Source organism: Schistocerca nitens, chromosome 12 (assembly GCF_023898315.1).
Source record: "Schistocerca nitens isolate TAMUIC-IGC-003100 chromosome 12, iqSchNite1.1, whole genome shotgun sequence".
NCBI lineage: Eukaryota > Metazoa > Arthropoda > Insecta > Orthoptera > Acrididae > Schistocerca > Schistocerca nitens.
Genome location: NC_064625.1, coordinates 44,815,046 through 44,828,899, shown reverse-complemented (window position 1 = coordinate 44,828,899; position 13,854 = coordinate 44,815,046). Strand labels below are relative to the sequence as shown.

Genomic DNA, 13,854 nt, shown 5'->3' with positions numbered 1-13,854 from the left:
TTGTGATTTTTCATGCTATTGATTGCATACGAAATAATAGGTGGTGTTCATTTAAAAATACACAAGTTTGTGTTGAAAATAGTATTTGTTTACGTTTTAAAATTTCGCGTAGTATTTGGTTTCCTAAGCCCCTGCCGTACGTTCATGCTGCTGAAAGCCGTTTTTCAGTATCTATTGTTGTTCCACAGATATCTGAGGTGCCAGAGTTAGGTGTGACACCATATATATATATATATATATATATATATATATATATATGGTGTTTCAAAAATGACCGGTATATTTGAAGCGGCAATAAAAACTAAACGAGCAGCGAGAGAAATACACCGTTTGTTGCAATATGCTTGGGACAACAGTACATTTTCAGGCGGAGAAACTTTCGAAATTACAGTGGTTACAATTTTCAACAACAGATGGCGCTGCAAGTGATGTGAAAGATATAGACGACAACGCAGTCTGTGGGTGCGCCATTCTGTACTTCGTCTTTCTGCTGTAAGCGTGTGCTGTTCACAACGTGCAAGTGTGCTGTGGACAACATGGTTTATTCCTTAGAACAGAGGATTTTTCTGGTGTTGGAATTCCACCGCCTAGAACACAGTGTTGTTGCAACAAGACGAAGTTTTCAACGGAGGTTTAATGTAACCAAAGGACCGAAAAGTAAGGATCTGTTTGAAAAATTTCAACGGACTGGGAACGTGACGGATGAACGTGCTGGAAAGGTAGGGCGACCGCGTATGGCAACCACAGAGGGCAACGCGCAGCTAGTGCAGCAGGTGATCCAACAGCGGCCTCGGGTTTCCGTTCGCCGTGTTGCAGCTGCGGTCCAAATGACGCCAACATCCACGTATCGTCTCATGCGCCAGAGTTTACACCTCTATCCATACAAAATTCAAACGCGGCAACTCCTCAGCGCCGCTACCATTGCTGCACGAGAGACATTCGCTAACGATATAGTGCACAGGATTGATGACGGCGATATGCATGTGGGCAGCATTTGGTTTACTGACGAAGCTTATTTTTACCTGGACGGCTTCGTCAATAAACAGAACTGGCGCATATGGGGAACCGAAAAGCCCCATGTTGCAGTCCCATCGTCCCTGCATCCTCAAAAAGTACTGGTCTGGGTTGCCATTTCTTCCAAAGGAATCATTGGCCCATTTTTCAGATCCGAAACGATTATTGCATCACGCTATCTGGACATTCTTCATGAATTTGTGGCGGTACAAACTGCCTTAGACGACACTGCGAACACCTCGTGGTTTATGCAAGATGGTGCCCGGCCACATCGCACGGCCGACGTCTTTAATTTCCTGAATGAATATTTCGATGATCGTGTGATTGCTTTGGGCTATCCGAAACATACAGGAGGCGGCGTGGATTGGCCTCCCTATTCGCCAGACATGAACCCCTGTGACTTCTTTCTGTGGGGACACTTGAAAGACCAGGTGTACCGCCAGAATCCAGAAACAATTGAACAGCTGAAGCAGTACATCTCATCTGCATGTGAAGCCATTCCGCCAGACACGTTGTCAAAGGTTTCGGGTAATTTCATTCAGAGACTACGCCATATTATTGCTACGCATGGTGGATATGTGGAAAATATCGTACTATAGAGTTTCCCAGACCGCAGCGCCATCTGTTGTTGACAATTGTAACTACTGTAATTTCGAAAGTTTGTCTGCCTGAAAATGTACTGTTGTCCCAAGCATATTGCAACAAACGGTGTATTTCTATCGCTGCTCGTTTAGTTTGTATTGCCGTTTCAAATATACCGGTCATTTTTGAAACACCCTGTATACAGGTCCAGAAACCTTTTCAAGTGAGGTGCCAGAGTTAGGTGTGACACCATATATATATATGTCCAGAAACCTTTTCAAGTCATATATATATATAAAACAAGGTGTTCAATGCTTCGACGGTTGAAATCACCTGGTTTTCACTCGAAGAAATCGTACAGCCAAGCTTTCAATTTCACGCCATTAATGAGTGAGGCGCCACGAAGTACTTCGAGTGGGAACGGAATACATGGAAATCAGGAGAATATGTAGGATGTGGCAGCACGTCCCATTCAAGCGTTTGAACGATCTGCTTCGCGATGTGTAACTGTTGTCGTGTAAAGAAGGAATGCCATGTCGCCGGTGAGGTTGTTTTTCTTGGATAGCACTGCTGAGTCGTTGCATTTGTTGGAAGTAATGTTCCGCGTTCGCTGTTTGGTTACGAACAAGTAGTTCCTGGTGGATTACCCATGTCTTTGATGTTTGCAATTGCCGTCTTTGAATCGCTTAAACCAATTTTGAGCCATCCTAAGAGCCATCGCTTCTCCGTCATACACTTTACAAATCCCTCCAGCTGTTTCTGTGGCTTCGGTAGCTCGATTAAATGCAAAAAGCAGTAGACGTCGACTCCTCATTTTAATGACACACTGTTGTGTAGAGTACATTATCCTCTAAAAAACATTATATTATAAACCGCCAGGATTTATCAACCAACCCAGTTGATTACCTTTCTCTCCCTGCATTTTGCAGCTGCTATTTTGAGTTTTAAAAGAGTAAGCCTATCGCTAATTGCTCGACTATCGCGAATGGGAATCCCTACAGTTGAGCTGTTAGTCATCTCTGTTCATCCGTACCAGCCGGTTCAAGGTACAGAACGACTTCGTTACGCCAATCTGGAGGACGCGCCAAGGTCGTCCGATGCAACGGTACTCGGCGACGTACTAGCGTTGAGTGGAACATCAGTTCCGGCCATTGGTTAGACAGACTTGCTGCCTCAGTCACGAAGACCAAATTCGAGTTTTGTTAAGTAGTTTTCTCTTCCGGGTTTACAAAGTGATGACCCAAAACATTAAGACTACTGCCCACCACGAGACAATGCCGTCTGCAAACGTTGCGGTCTCGTGATGCAACGAAGGATACAAGCGAAGCAGAAACAAATGGGGATTCATTGGAGCGTCGATACGGGTTGCAAATGGGGACATTAGCAATTCTGAAGTGGGAAATGGTATCTTGGAAACTGCGAAGCTGATTGGCTGTTGGCGTGTTGCAGTCGTGAACGTGTGTGGGAAAGTAGCGTTGGAAGAACGGTGAACCTAAGAGGGAGTGACAAGGTGTTGGAGGTCAACACCACATCGCAGAAAGCGTAGGTCGGAGGTCTGGCTGTTCTGTATAGCAGAATGGCGGCGATTAGTGGCAGATCCGACGACATAGTACAAAGCATGTTCAGAAAATAAGTGTACTACTTTTTTTTTTAGAAAAAGAGTTTTGGAAAACAAGTTACAGGGTGAAACTTCCTGGCAGATTAAAACTGTGTGCCGGACCGAGACTGAAACTCGGGACCGTCGCCTTTCGCGGGCAAGTGCTCTACCAACTGAGCTACCAAAGCACGACTCGCGACCTGTCCTCACAGCTACAGTTCTGCCAATGCCTCGTCTCCTACCTTCCAGACTTCACAGAAGTTCTTCTGCGAACCTTGCAGAACTAGCATCTCCGGAGAAAAGGATATTGCGGAGAGATGGCTTAGCCACAGCCTGGGGGTGTTTCCAGCATGAGATTTTCACTCAGCAGTGGAGTGTGCGCCGATATGAAACTCTGCTGTGAACGCTCGCGAGTCTTGCTTGGGTAGCTCGGTTGGCAGAGCACTTGCCCACGGAAGGAAAAGGTCCCGAGTCGAGTCTCGATCCGGCACACAGTTATGATCTGCCAGGAAGTTTCGTATCAGCGCACACTCCGCTGCAGAGTGAAAATCTCATTCTGGAAACATCCACCAGGCTGTGGCTAAGCCTCCACAATATCTTCCACGAGTTCTAGCTCTGCAAGGTTCGCAGCTTCTGTGAAGTTTGGAAGGTAGGAGATGAGGTACTGGTGGAAGTAAAGCTGTAAGGACGGGTCGTGCTTGGGTAGTTCAGTTGGTACAGCACTTACCCGCGGCACACAGTTTCAATCTGTCAGGAAGTTTCATATCGGTGCACACTCTGCTGCAGAGTGAAAATCTCATTCCAGAAGTTACAGGGTATTGTTGATACATTTGTTGACTATTTTTAACATAATCGCCATCCTGATCAACGCAAATGGTGAGCCATAACGTAAGCTTCTTTATGCCCTCCTCCAAGAACTCTCTCACCAGCTCCTTTCCCCATTTCAGAACCTCTTTCTGCACCTGCTCGGCGGATGAAGATTAGATCCACTCATGTGTGCCCTTCAGGGAGATGAAAAGACGACAATCTGAAGGCGCCAACTCAGGGGATTATGGGAATGTGGTTAATAACATCCCAACCAAATGGGGCCAAGAGTACCTTGTTTGCTAAGGCTCTGTGAAGACGAGCTATATCGTGCAAAAAGGACACTCCTATCTTTTGCATTTCCCTCCTTTTGTTTCGAATGTTCCTTTTGAGTTTTTTGGGATTTCGCAATGTCGTTTGCGCTGGTCTCCCCTGAGGCAGAAATTCGAGCAAAATGACGCCTTTTTGGTCTCAAAACACTGAATCTATGATCTGGCTTTGCTCGAAATTGCGGTTTTGAATTTTTTTGCAGTTGGGGAATTAGTATGACGCCTCTGTGGCGATTGCCTTTTTGTCTCGGGCGTGTAATGAGCAACCCACGTTTCATCTCCAGTCACAATAGAACTCAGGAGATGCTCGCCTTCCAATTCAAGTTACTCAAGAAACTCGTGGACGCGTAAACCCAATTTTTCTGGTGCTGCTCTGGCAGCTGTTTGGGAACCCATCTTGCGCAGTTTTCCGGTGTCTCAGCGTTTCTGTGTGTGTCTCGTCTAAGAGAGTTCTGGAGGACTGCGGAAACATCACGGAAATTTCATCCACTGTCAAACGGCGGTCTTCACGAACAGGTTTCTCGATTTTTTTGAACGAACTAATAGTCAAAATGGAAGGTCGCCCACTCCTTTATTCTTCAAGAACATTTGTTCTACCTCCACTAAACTCCCTACACCACTTAAACACCTTCGTCGTAAAGCGTTTTGGGCCCGCATCTCGTGGTCGTGCGGTAGCGTTCTCGCTTCCCACGCCCGGGTTCCCGGGTTCGATTCCCGGCGGGGTCAGGGATTTTCTCTGCCTCGTGATGGCTGGGTGTTGTGTGTGATGTCCTTAGGTTAGTTAGGTTTAAGTAGTTCTAAGTTCTAGGGGACTGATGACCTTAGCAGTTAAGTCCCATAGTGCTCAGAGCCATTTTAAAGCGTTTTGATGCGCTATAAAATTTCAGTAGATATATTCCTTCCGCGAGTAGGAAGCGAATCACAGCACGTGGTTCGCAATTGGCGTGATTTCTTACCGACTTCTTTCAGGCAAATGGACACTACAACGTGAGATTATGCACTGCCGCGTTTCTGCGATGTTCGCTATGGTCAGAGAATCCCTCTCTACCATTCAGTATTGCCAACGCTCAAAAAAACAAAACAAAAAAAAAAACTCAGCCCGTTACGGTCACTGTACACTTATTTTCTGAACATGCTTCGTACAATGCTGCAGATACAAGTGTTTCAGAAAACGCCTTTCTGTGTTCATGGTTGAACATGAGACACCGCAGCAAACGACAGCAAATGTGTTCCTATGTCGACCCAACATCACCCAACTGTAGTGGACAAGGGATAATCGAAATTGGGCCATGAATCAACGGCAACTTGTTGCCTGGTAGAATGAATCACTTTTCTTGTCACAACGGGTAGATGGTCGTGTCTGGATACGCCGTCATTCAAGCGAATGGCAGCTCGAAACATGCACCGCGACACGAACGCAAGTGAGTGCGGCAGTTCAAATGGTTCAAATGGCTCTGAGCACTATGGGACTCAACTTCTGTGGTCATTAGTCCCCTAGAACTTAGAACTAGTTAAACCTAACTAACCTACGGACATCACAAACATCCATGCCCGAGGCAGGATTCGAACCTGCGACCGTAGCGGTCTTGCGGTTCCAGACTGCAGCGCCTTTAACCGCACGGCCACTTCGGCCGGCAGTGCGGCAGTATTATGCTATGGACATTACTCACCTGGGCACCGAAGGGGTCTGTGGCAGTAATCTAAAGTGCCATGACAGCTGTGGATTATGAGAGCTTTATTGTGGATCACCTGCATCCCATCATGCTTGATGTCTTTCCAGCATCACCACTGGGGAATAAACATTGTACCGTGGGATGGACCCGATCTGCCGAAATGGTCATATAATATTTGACACTAATACGAACTTGCAGCCCATGGAATACCGCGATATGGCTCTCAAATCAACACCGCGCCCGCCATGTTTTATTCTTGGGACGTGAACTCGGACACAAGTTGGAAAGGGTGTGAAACAAGACTCATCCGACCAAACGACTTCCTTCCCTTGCTCCATAGTTCATGTTTTATGGCTTCGGCACCACGTTTCCCGTTACGAGCATTTGTTTCAGCGATAAGTGGCTTTGGAATTCCAAAAAAATGGTTCAAATGGCTCTGAGCACTATGGGACTCAACTTCTGAGTTCATAAGTCCCCTAGAACTTAGAATTACTTAAACCTAACTAACCTAGGAACATCACACACATCCATGCCCGAGGCAGGATTCGAACCTGCGACCGCAGCGGTCTCGCGGTTCCAGACTGTAGCGCCTAGAACCGCTCGGCCACTCCGGCCGGCTTTGGAATTCCAGCTCGCCCAACAATTCCCTGCTTATAAGGTTCTTAGTGTTGTTTTGGTGTTTGCGAGTGCGAAATTCAGTTCTGTAGTGGCTTTTGCAGCTGCCGTACTCTTAGTTTTCGTCATAATCCTCTTCACTGAATGTCTGTCACGAACACTCAAAACACGTTTTCCTCCGCGTTGTGACTTAGCAGGTAATGTTTTCCTGCTTTGGCTGTATGCGGTATACACTACTGGCCATTAAAATTGCTACACCACGAAGACGACGTGCTACAGACGCGAAATGTAACTGACAGGAATAAGATGCTGTGATATGCAAATGATTAGCTTTTCAGAGCATTCACACAAAGTTGGCGCCGGTGGCGACACCTACAACGTGGTGACACGAGGAAAGATTCCAACCGATTTCTCATACACAAACAGCAGTTGACCGGCGTTTCCTGGTGAATCATTGTTGTGATGCCTCGTGTAAGGAGGAGAAATGCGTACCATCACGATTCCGACTTTGATAAAGGTCGGATTGTAGCTTAGCGCGATTGCGGTTTATCGTATCGCAACATTGCTGCTCGCGTTGGTCGAGATCCAATGACTGTTAGCAGAATATGGAATCGGTGGGTTCAGGAGGGTAATACGGAACGTCGTGCGGGATCGCAACGCCCTCGTATCACTAGCATTCGAGATGACAGGCATCTTATCCGCATGGCTGTAACGGATCGTGCAGCCACGTCTCGATCCCTGAGTCATCAGATGTGGACGTTTGCAAGACAACAACCATCTGCACGAACAGTTCGACGACGTTTGCAGCAGCATGGACTATCAGCTCGGAGACCGTGGCTGCGGTTACCCTTGACGCTGCATCACAGACAGGATCGCCTGCGATGGTGTTCTCAACGACGAACCTGGATGCACGAATGGCAAAACGTCATTTTTTCGGATGAATCCAGGTTTTGTTTACAGCATCATGATGGTCGCATCCGTCTTTGGCGACATCGCGGTGAACGCACATTGGAAGCGTGTATTCGTCCTCACCATACTGGCGTATCACCCGGCGTGATGGTATGGGGTGCCATTGGTTACACGTCTCGGTCACCTCTTGTTCGCATTGACGGCACTTTCAACAGTGGACGTTACATTTCAGATGTGTTACGACCCGTGGCTCTACCCTTCATTCGATCCCTGCGAAACCCTACATTTCAGCAGGATAATGCACGACCGCATGTTGCAGGTCCTGTATGGGCCATTCGGGATACAGAAAATGTTCGACTGCTGCCCTGGCCAGCACATTCTCCAGATCTCTCACCAATTGATAACATCTGGTCAATGATGGCCGGGCAACTGGCTCGTCACAATACGCCAGTCATTACTCTTGATGAACTGTGGTATCGTGTTGAAGTTGCATGGGCAGCTGTACCTGTAAACGCCATCCAAGCTCTGTTTGGCTCAATGCCCAGGCGTATCTAGGCCGTTATTACGGCCAGAGGTGGTTGTTCTGGGTACTGATTTCTCAGGATCTATGCACCCAAATTGCGTGAAAATGTAATCACATGTCAGTTCTAGTATAATATATTTGTCCAATGAATACCCGTTTATCATCTGCATTTCTTCTTGGTGTAGCAATTTTAATGGCCAGTAGTGTAGCTTTGGAATTCCACTCGCCCTGCATTTCCCTGCTTATAAAGTTCTTAGTGTTGTTCGCGACATTCAGTTCTGTAGTGGCTTTTGCAGCTGTCGTCCTCTTAGTTTTCGTCATAATCTTCATTGACTGTCTGTCACGAACACTCAACATACGTTTTCATCCGCGTTGTGACTTAGCAGGTAATGTTTTCCTGCTTTGCCTGTATGCGGTGTAAATATACGGAAACATCAAACACTTCGGCTCACTTCGTTACGGAAGTACCCACCACACGACCACAAACCATTTACCCACGTTCGAATTCACTTAGCTCCGACATAATGCGTTCGCGGCTAAACAGAACACTGTTCTCAGCACGACTGATACTTTCAACGTATTGAGGACATAGCACAGGTGCCGTTTGTGGTCAAAAACAGCAGCGCAAGCTACCGGCTTGCTTAGCATCTGCATTTATGTTCTAGCATGCATTTCTCGCGATGTCCGAAAGAACAGACCAGTTACCTCTTGAGCAGAGATGCACACCAGGCTCGAGCTCATGGAAATCGGCGAAACGCCGCGAGTACTGAGGATAATGGGCAAGAGGCACTATATTTGCTGTGTGTGAGAGAATTTGGGCCTGGCGGCAGGCGTGCTGTAGTACTCCCTGCAGTTGCTGTGACCACTGGGGGCAAAGGACTCAGTGGTAGTCGGCTCGGTAGCTCAGCGTGTTCGGTCAGAGGGTTAGCTGCTTTCTGTAACACAAAAACTGAGTGACTGGATAAACGATGAACTTGAACGGGTGTCATGGGACGTCTGCAACGAACAAAATTACATTAAAAGTAAGCAAAGAGACAAGGTTTCGAATCCCGGTCTGGCATGAATTTTCAACTTTCCCCATTGATTTCAATCAATGCTCAGTCGCAGCCAAGGTCTGTAATTCCTTCGTCTTACCGTATTTTTGTCCGACTGCTCTACACAGATAGATTTCTGTGGCAACACCAGAAGACTCATTTACACATGACGCGTAGCTATAAAAATATACGAAACGTTCAAATGGCTCTGAGCACTATGGGACTCAACTGCTGAGGTTATTAGTCCCCTAGACCTTAGAACTAGTTAAACCTAACTATCCTAAGGACATCACAAACATCCATGCCCGAGGCAGGATTCGAACCTGCGACCGTAGCGGTCCTGCGGTCCCAGACTGCAGCGCCTTTAACCGCACGGCCACTTCGGCCGGCTTATACGAAACGTATTCAAAAACTAACTCGCAATTTGTAATTTCAAGTGTTGTATTCGTCCGACAGGCGGATTTTTTCGATTTCGTGTCGCTAAACATACCCTACAAGTATCTGTACACTGTTAACCGTACCGGATATTTAGTCTGGTTAAGGAGGTTACATGTGTTTTGCTAGTAGCGTTGATTATTAATTTTGTATGAAAATGGATAAGAGAATTTATAATATCCTAATCTTGTTATAACGGAATGAAGAGGCGTAAATTTTTTGAAATGTTAGCCGGCCGCTGTGGCCGAGCGGTTCTAGGCGCTTTAGTCTGGAACCGCGCGACCTCTGCGGTCGCAGGTTCGAATCCTGCCTCGGGCCTGGATGTGTGTGATGTTCTTAGGTTAGTTTGGTTTAAGTAGTTCTAAGTTCTAGGAGACTGATGACCTCAGATGTTAACTCCCATAGTGCTCAGAGCCATTTGAACCATTTTGAAATGTTAAATATTACTTTGACGAATAAAATAAGGGTTTTGAGGAGTATAACCGTTTTGAAGAAGGCTGTGAAGACGCTGAAGATGGCGAGCGCCCTAGACGCCACAGAACATCAACAACCGATAAAAATCGTGAAAAAGTGAAATAAATGATTATGAACGATCGCCGGATCACAATCAAAGAAGTCGGTGATGTTGGGATACCAACTGGCTCAGTCATGAATTTGTTTCGAATGTTTTGGGTATGAAATGTGTGACAGCAAAATTTGCCCCAGAACGTTTGTCCATCGAACAAAAACTGTGACGAATTAAAACCGGTCAGATTTCGTTTGATGGAGTCAACAAGGACGCAGAACTATTGAAACGTCTCATAAAAGGTGATGAAACATGGTATTAAGGATATGACGTCAAAATTAAGCTCAGTCGTTCCAGTGGAACGTTATGCTCATCACTCTGTTTTTCGATTCCAGTGGCATAGTGCACCACGAGTTCTTGCCACAAAGTCGAACTCTCAATAACAAGCAGTACTTACAATTACAACGCCGTTTGCATGAAGTAGGCAGGTCTCCATATTCGCCGTACATGACCCCATATGACTTGTCTGTTTCCACAGATACAGGAAATCTTAAAGAACCATCGTTTCCCAAGCATGGATGACATTTAATGCGCATCATTAAGAGATGAAAGATGCCCCGGCGATAGAGTTCGAACATCATTTCAGAAATCTGAAAAAGTGCTGGAGTAGGTGTAAAACATGGCTATTTTCAATGTTAATTCATACGAATAAATGAATACTTAAAAATTATTTTTTTAATTTTTGTAAGACGTCTTGTGGCTAAAGACATTATGGCAGATTCTGTTTACTGGTTCACAGAATACTCCGCAATACACGGTCTCCTGGTCAAAATTTCACAGAGCGAGTAGTTTGAGATAAGGAACTTGGGGGCGAATATTAACTTAGATAAAGATCTTTAAAGTGCAGCAATAGAAAGAGCTCAAAGTGATGGATGACGGTCTCAATTCACGGACTGTGACTGGAATTACTGGGAGAATTCTAGGAAGGTGTAGCTCATCTCTAAAGCAAACCGCTTATTGAAAACTAGTGCAACCCATTCTTGAATGCTGCTCGAGTGTTTGGGATCCCCAGCAAATCGGTTTAAATGAAGATATCGAAGCAATTCAGTAGCGTGCTGCTAGATTTGTTACTGGCAGCTTCGCTCAGCACGCGAGGGTTACGGAAATACTCCGTGAAATCAAATGGAAATACATGGAGGAAACGCGGCGATCGCAAAACGTTAATGGGAAAAGTTCAGAGAACCGGCATTTTACCGCCACTAACGTCAGCCACGTGTAAGGACTGCGAGAACAAGTTAAGAGAAATCAGGTCTCTTATGGAAGCATATAGGCAGATGTTTTTCCCTCACTCCATACGCGGGTAGAACAGGAAAGGTATCCTCCGCCACACACCGTGTGGTGGCTTGCGGAATATGTATGCAGATTAAGATCCGACCACTCGTTCTCTATGCCCAAATATTAATTTACAATCCTTATAATTTTGACCAAGGGCGCCTATGCCACGCAGCAAGTGGGGGCTGCGTGTGTCCCACTAGTTGTCAGGGAAAGGAGAAAACATGTTTTCTTTTCAAGGAAATGATTTAAAATTCGGCATTACGTAGGTTTCAACAGAGTCGGAAATGGAACATTCTTATGGCTACTTACCATTCGTCTTCCAAAATTGGCGCTCCTGACTTTGACGCTAAACATTTGGGACAATTTGTACATTGTGGTGGGGTATTCTAATTATTTCGGAGTCTAGAACTATTATATTCCCAGTGGCTGCAGCACTGCACAAGGGGGAAAAGAAACAAAAAGTCTACTTAAGTTTTATGCATAAAACCGTTGTAATGAATATAAGACAAAACATTTAAAGAGCCTTCGACAGTTAACTTCTTGGATGTTTATATATGTTAAGTCTGGATAACAAAAAAAAAAAAAAAAAGGAGAAACTGCGGTCCTAGAGCTTATTTGGAAAACTTTGGTGAAACCCTATTCAAATGCATTGTTAGAGGCTGTTGTCTGCTGTCGAATATTTATCGAGGATATTATTGAATTACATCGTGTTCAAAGCTAAGATTTCAAACATCACTCTTAACTGGCTGTGGTTCTCTAGTTTGGGGAATTAACATAAGGCCAGTCACTTACAACAACCAGAAACGTGATGACTTGATTTTAAACCGAAGTAAAAAAAAATGAACCCCGTTGAAATGCGAGAATTACACGTCCGAGTACTGACAAGATGCAAATCAACTGCGATAGTTCAGTTAATATAGTAAGCATTAGTTTATTATGAGTTCCACCTTAGATGGTTATACAAATTGTCAAGAAACACACGAATATTTCGTACTAAAAATCACCGCTGTTTCTTCCAATGTGTTAAGTTTACCCTCAGAAATTACTGATATTAATCGGTGACTTCCGTTAGAAATTCCGATGTCTTGCTGTCTTAGAAACAAAGCGCTTCTAAATAGGTCTGCACCTAACAGTTTAATTTTCTAGCAGAACAGTTACTTATGAATCCAGGACAACATTACACATTTTATGTGCAATTATAGGTTCTCTCTCACGTTTTTACCATCAGTAAAGAAAGTAAGCGATCCGGAAATTGTAAAATGCAGATAACATGATGTCAATACGAAATGTGAACGACGAGGAAAACGAATCGTTTATGGCGAATTTTTCCATAACATCATTTCATAATCGGAGTTAAGAGGCAACACTGCACTCGCTAAAAATGTGGAAAGAGTCCATACACTACATCTCTTTTGCATAGATACGATCCAGAATTTTATTCTCCACGGAAAGCATGGCAGAACAGACTGAAACTTTTTCCCCCAAAATTCTGTCAATCTTTTGAACAGGGAAAAAGGATCAGTTGTATTAACCTTTGATTAACTGTCAAAACTTACCTGACTCCGCGCAGTAGGTAAGACGGGTTTACAGATCTTGGGCGCGCGAGGATGAGAAAGTCTTTTGTGTTCTCCTCGAAGGAAGAACGTCGGCGTAAGGTAACGTTATTTGCCGTGCGGCAAAAGCGTCGGAGCTCGCGACTTCTACAGAACGGTTGTCAACATTCCTGTCTGCCTAACAGGGCCGCCCGCGTACACCATTCGACGAGTCGCGTCGCGAACTGAGCTTCAAAGAGAAGCGAGCGCTCAGATAGTCAAATGGCACCTGGCTGACAGACGAATGGCGCGCTTCCGCCGATGCCAGCGCTCCTGTCGGCCCTCTGCGAATCACGGCCCGCTACCGCCGTGTTTTGTTCGGCAGGTTCCCCCACCATAGGCGTTCGCTCGGCTAGCCACCTCGGGGGCAGCCAATGGCGGCGTTTGTGTGGGCGGGCTGTACAACAAGAAGTCCGTTGAACCTCCTCCCGGATTGTTGCTCCTCTTTCTTGTTTTTTATTAGCCTCGCTGCTAGGAGAAAAATGTTGCTCGATTGATATTGCCCTGTAAAGTTGTGCACCGAATCGTCCCTTCACGCAAGCAAGTCTGCATCCCATTACACCGCTCATGGAGTCATTGTACTGAACTGAACATATCGAGCACTTCCTGTGGCTGCATCCACTTGCCTGCTACTTCTGGAATAAAACACATTCAACAGACTAGATTGCATAAAATATTTCATTATTTAAAACAAGCGGTTTCGATAGACTTTGCTGTTAACTTCAGTTCTTAAACATCTTTTTGTTGTAATTTGACGCTGAACATAACGCAAAATTGTCAAGTGGCGTGAGTTTCAGCGTAAACGGAATACGTTTTACAACAAAAACGTTTTTAAGACCGCCCTCCCGCCGGAGGTTCGAGTCCTCTCTCGGGCATGGGTGCGTCTGTTGTCCTTAGCGTAAGTTAG

General features: G+C 45.4%; 1 protein-coding gene across 2 annotated transcripts in view; it reads right to left on the bottom strand.

Moving 5' to 3' along the window:
* LOC126215370 (angiotensin-converting enzyme-like) overlaps positions 1-13,222 on the bottom strand; it is a 296,275-nt gene extending 283,053 nt beyond the window's left edge. For both annotated transcript variants that reach the window (XM_049942064.1, XM_049942065.1), the window contains exon 1: positions 12,912-13,222. The gene's annotated coding sequence lies outside the window, so the exon portion shown is untranslated. The remainder of the gene's footprint in view (positions 1-12,911) is intronic.
* Between the last annotated feature and the right edge of the window lie 632 nt (positions 13,223-13,854).